Below are 6,000 nucleotides of genomic sequence, written 5' to 3'. Positions count from 1 at the left end.
TCTAGAATCTAGTGTCTGGGAAGGGGATTTTTGCTAGTCGACACATGACAAAAAGGGAATGGAATATGCTGGAGGCTGAGAGGTCAAGGATAGGCAAGCTAGCAGCAAACTTTCTTTTTTGTTAGCAAACCCAAATTGCCACTATAGAACAGTTCATTTAAAAGAGCAAAGCCCCCAGGATAGAATTACTTTTGAATGAGTTACCTCTTAATTTGTATTACAATGACAATTATATTTCAGGACCAGTTGTGGGTGACATTCAAATCATGATACCAAGAGATCTAGCAACTGTCATCACTGAAAAAAAATGATCTTGTCTGTAATTTTTTAAAACCTTAATGATATTCACATTCTTTATTTAAATAATGCACGTCAATAATGATACCATTAACTAGATGCACTTTGGGTTTGAAAATGTCTGTTCACTTTTATCTGAGTTCAGGACACAGGGTGGCTCTGACATTCAAAAGCATCAAGAATAAAAATATTCCCTTTTACTGTGAAACCAGTGGGTATAGGCTTGGATTTTTCAAAACCTAAGAACTGGCAAGAAGCAGTTGGAAAACTACCAGAAGTTCTTTGGTGCTTTTTTCTCTGTGACACCATGACAAGTGATGACCAGGGAAGAAAGCAAGGTGAACCAATGCAAGACTGTCATCAGCAAAGACCAGGCTCATCGAAGCCCAATGATGACTAGCAGAGTTTCAAGGCAAACCAATACAAGACCATTGTTTATTGACTACTAGATTATACCTACAGTATACTCTTTCTAAGTATCACTTACCTTACAAGCATCTGCTCCAGCAAAACAACACATGCCCTTTCACCAGGCAACTTCCAGAAAACACAACATGACTGTTTTCAACAAAACATCCTCTCGTGTGTCTGCTTCAGCAAAAATCCTCTTATAAGACATTTTCCAAAAAAAAATCACATGTTACATGTTACAACTGAGTTTCTAATAAAAACAGAAATTCCCACTTCACCAGTATAACAGATAAGGACAAATTTTCCGTTCTTTTGATTAGTCATTAACTTGTTCTTTTATGACCTCATCCCTGTAACTAATGTGTACTGACCACTCCTACCCCCAATTCTTCTGTAGCTCCCTAAAAACTCTTATAATCCCCCTCTTTATCTACAAATCTCTTTTACCTACATATCTATTCATTTTGTTTGTGACTTACTGAGTTTAACCAGAGTCATCTCTGTGAATATGCATCTGGAGCTGCTATATATGGTATGGTGGCTCAGCAGTGCCTACACAACTGAAAACGTGACCCTCCCTCTTCCAGAATCTATCAATAGCCAATAATTTAGCAATGGGTGGGAAGGCCACATAAGTCTCTCTCCCATTCATGACTGATTGATGAAAAGGCCAATATTGTGTATGCCCAGTATGGGAAATCATAGGAATTCATGATTGCAGTGATTGTATGGAGTCTAGGGGATGACATATTATAGTTATCCATTCTATCTTCTAGTTCTTGAATATGTTTGCCTGTCTTATGCAATATTACCTGAGCCTTAGAGAGGATTGTGCAAGTACCACTTATTCTCAGCATCTTTATTCATGTTCACTGCAGAGAAAGACACTTCTCTGATTAAGGCTGGACATAGCTGTTATCTGTAGGCATGTTCATAGATGTCTAGAAGGTAATTTTATGCTGTATCAGTTTAGTTAAACAATAGTAGTAAGGTGCCCTCTTGAGCTCATCATATAATAAATTGCTAACTAGGCTTACATTATCAGGGATGAATTCCTTCCCATGGAGGGAGGTCAGAAGCTAGTTGGTTATCTCCAGATCATTTGTACTCCTATTTAAAAGGATAGGACTTTTGATTCTTTTCCTCCTCAGTAGCAAGAATAGCATCTCCTGGCATTTTGAAAGCTAGCTTGAAGAGAGATTTTCCAGCTCAGATCCAGCTTACTATCTAGTAAACAAGGTGTGTAGTGTTTTCAACAATCTCCAAAACATACTTCTGAAAACTCCGACTCAATTCTTTTCCCTGTCACAAACACATATATGTTTGACATTCAGTTTAAAAATATATCTTCATTCTTCATATACTGTGAGGTTCTCTTTTAATGGCTTAAAATTGGAGTTGGCATAAATGTTTAATAAAATAACACTTCTTTAAACACCATTTACATTTGCCCCTTAGTTGTGGAGTATGCAGACATAGGAATGCCCATATTTGGGGAGCACTTCTGACTGAGATGAGCATTTTTAGATAAGCTCGCATGTGTTAGGTTAATGAGTCATTGAAATAACCTTGGGATATAAGATCCTCTTTTCATCTTTGTTCTGTAGACCAGAGACTGAGGAGCATAAAGTCAGTAAACATCACCAAGGCCATCCGGGAGGTATGAGACAGTGACACAGCCCAGGACCTACTCTGTATCTCTTCCTTGCAATGAGGACCTTGAGAAAGAGCTACATCCATAGTTACCATATGCCATTCACAGAGACACTACATCCTTTACACTCTTCCCAAAAGCGAATTCAAAATAGATCCAGTAATTTAATGTAATTCTAAAACCATTAGTGGAAATTACTTCAAGATATAACCATTAACAAATACTTTCTGAAAATAACTCTAAGCACAGGAAACAGTCCCAAGGACTGACAAATGAGATCACAGGAGATCAAAAAGCTCTACACATGAAGGAAACATCACCAGACTAAAAAGAGAGACTATAGAATGGGAAAGGTGACAAAATTTCTAACATTGAATTAGTATCTGACTTTCACAGATAATTACAGAAAATTAAGTACACATTAAAATTTCTCCCAATCAATAAATAAGCTAATAAATTGGATAGGCATCTCTCAAAAGAGAAAGGTAAAGCAACCAATGCATATTTAAAAAAATTTTCTACATTGTTGGCCACTAGGGAACCAAATATTAAAACTACATTGATATTCCATTTCAGGCCAATAGGGATGACTGTCACCAAGAAAACAAGCAAGAACAAAATGCTAGTTAAAACACAGAAAAATGGGATCTTTTATTATAAAACTGTGGATGGGGAAGTGTCACCTAGTGTGGAAATCAATATGGGGTTCCTCAGCAAACTCAGCACAACTCCTGGAAATATACCTAAGTCAGGATACCACAGCGACCCTTGCATATGAATGTTTACTGCTTCGCTATTCACAGTAGATAAGAAGTGAGATGGGCCTAGACAGCCATCAACAGTTTAGTGAATAAATGTGCTACATATGCACACTGGGATTTTATTTCTCTGTTGAGAGAGATGAAATCATGACAGTTTTAGGGAAATTGGTTGATGTGGAAATCATTATGTTTACAGTCAGCCAGATTCACTAAGGCAGGTAACACATTTGTATCTTATCCACAGAATCTAGATTTAAATGTTTATTGGCTAGATACAGGGACCATGGAGAATCGTCCTTGCTTGAGTTCATGTGTATACCAGATGTTTACCCAAAGTCTTTATGATTTGTCCAATATTCTCAATGTAAAATAAATGATTTAATGATCTTTCCCAAAGAATTATAGTTTAATTGATTTCAAGTACAAGTTTGAAGCTTGTTTAGACAAACACAATTGTATGTTCTGATATAAAGCTTTGTATGTGTTAGTAACTGACGGTGCTCTGTTACAGGGGCTAGTTCTCTGCACACTAACTGCTGCTAAAAGTGGTCTGTCTTTCTTCAAACAAAATGTTTATGGAACTAATAGGCAAAACACTAGGTCTCAATCTTCAGTACCATATTTAGACTAAGTAGAACATGTATCAGTAAATTATGTTGTTGAACTGTATCTATTAAGACTTACAAAAGAACATGACCCAGTAAGGACACTATCTTTTTCACCCTGAGAAGCTTGGATCCCAAAAACAATTTGGAAACAATACAGTAACTGAAATCAGGCTGTTTTCTTTGTTTGCCTCTGGGAGGGTTGACAATGAATTAATAAGGTACTAGGTGGTAAAGAGAGAGGTGGAAAGCAAAGCAACATTTATATTTATTCTAGTGTTTATTTAACTAAAATATAATTATATAATTTTCTTCCCTCCTCTTCCCTCCCTGTCTAAGGTCAGGGCCTCCTCTCTTTTATTGTTACATAAAAACATAAAAGAATAAACGCATAAAAACAACCTGTTGAGTCTCTGCAGTGTTGCTTGAATGTGTGTTTCTAGGGCTGACCACTTGGTACTAGATAATCAGCTCCGGGAGCTGCTATCTGAAGAAAACCAAATTTCCCTCCCTCAGCAGCTGTTAATTATATGTAGCTCTTAATTTAGCAGTGGGGCCCTGTGAGATCTTTCCCATCTACATTGGTGTGTCAGCTGTTGTTGGAGTTTTGTTTAGGCAACCATGCTGTTGAGATTTCCTATGTGTAGCTTCCTTGTCATAGACAGAAGGCACAATGTAATGGCAGAGTTCTTATAATCTTTCCCCTCCCACTTTCCTCAGGGTTCCTTGAGCTTTAGGTGCAAGAGTTGTGTTGTAGATGCATCCACTGGTGCTGAGCAACCTATCAGCAGCTCTCTGAACCGTGACTACTTGGTGCTCTATAGTTAATAGTCTCTTGCTGCAAGAAGGTTCCTGGATGAGGAATGAGTTACACTTATCTGTGTCCCTGTTACATGCTTTCTACTTTTAGTTTAGTTCTGAATTGGAAGGTACCACGTGATGTTAAATGTAAGCTCATTAGTGAGTGACCCTCTGGGTGTTATGCATGTAGAGTTCGTTTCCTGAGAACTGCTTTCATAAAGACTCAAAAAGCAAAGAAAACAGCCCATATAAAGGGCATGGACCACACCACCCATCAATTTCTAACATCACATTGGATTACTGAAGGCTTTCTAATGTTGTGAACATGTGCAGTTCTAGAATAAGAATAAAATTACCTCCTAAATGCAGGGGGTATGGGGCAAATATAGTAGCATGAAACAGGTTCTAAAGAACGTAGATGTTACCAATGCTGGAGGTATTCTCAGAGAGGGTGTGAAACTGATTTCAGTTACTGTATTGTCTTTCCAGTTGAGGAGAAATCTATTGAGGAAAAGGTGATTGAACAAAGCATTCTTGGTAGGAGTTTTCATACTGGATTGGAATCATGAGGGTACTTGGTCCTCAGACCATCTGCCCCCATTTTCAAAGCATGGAAATGTAGCCCCTATCAGTCCATTACAAGATAACTTTGTGCCTAAAGAAAAACTTTTCTTATTTTGCTAGAGAGGAAGCCAGATATAATGGGGGTGGATAAAGGAAAGCTGATATTTTGCCATACTGGGTCCAGGAAACTTGAGAGATGTGTCTTGCCTGAAATATTCTCCCCAAAAGGAGTACATAGGCAGTCCTTAGAGCTCCCTGGACACTACTGTGTTGCTTCCATTACCACTCTTCTCTCAGAGTAAGAGGGATATGGCCACTATGGAATGTGAAGATTCCATAGAGACGCAGAGAGATCATGTAACATGCATGTACTAACAGGAAACAAGAGGTGACTCAACAATTTTAAGTGGAATAAAAAGAAAGTGAAGGGGGAGAAAACATGAAAGTGTTTTTTTACTTTATGTCATTGTGATTGTGATAAACCATCCAAGAACAGACCTTCACAACTACCTGACTCATAAGCCTAAGTGAAGTTGAAAATCCTAATTCAGGCATCACTGCTGAGTTTATGCTAAGACTGTTTTAAAATATAAATAGCATTCCTTGATACGAGAGATTTTCTGGGAGTTCTGATTTATTCTGTTGGGAAAAAGCTTAACATGGGTTATCATTGAGCTTCCTTTGTCTTGAGTTTTGTACTTATGGTCTTACTTGTTTATAATACTCAGACTCTACTTTCCAAATGCCAACTGGGGGCTCTAGCTCCTAACTCTGGGATCACTGAAATGGGGCAAATGCTGCAGGAAAATGTATGATAGCAAAATAATGAGAGAAGGTCCTCCAGACATTATTTCTATGTGATTTTTTAAAAGCACCACTTAAAAATAATAATGTCAGGAAATGATAC

The sequence above is a fragment of the Rattus norvegicus genome, chromosome 2 (genome assembly GCF_021556685.1).
Source record: "Rattus norvegicus strain SHRSP/BbbUtx chromosome 2, alternate assembly SHRSP_T2T, whole genome shotgun sequence".
NCBI lineage: Eukaryota > Metazoa > Chordata > Mammalia > Rodentia > Muridae > Rattus > Rattus norvegicus.
This window is presented reverse-complemented; position numbering follows the sequence as displayed.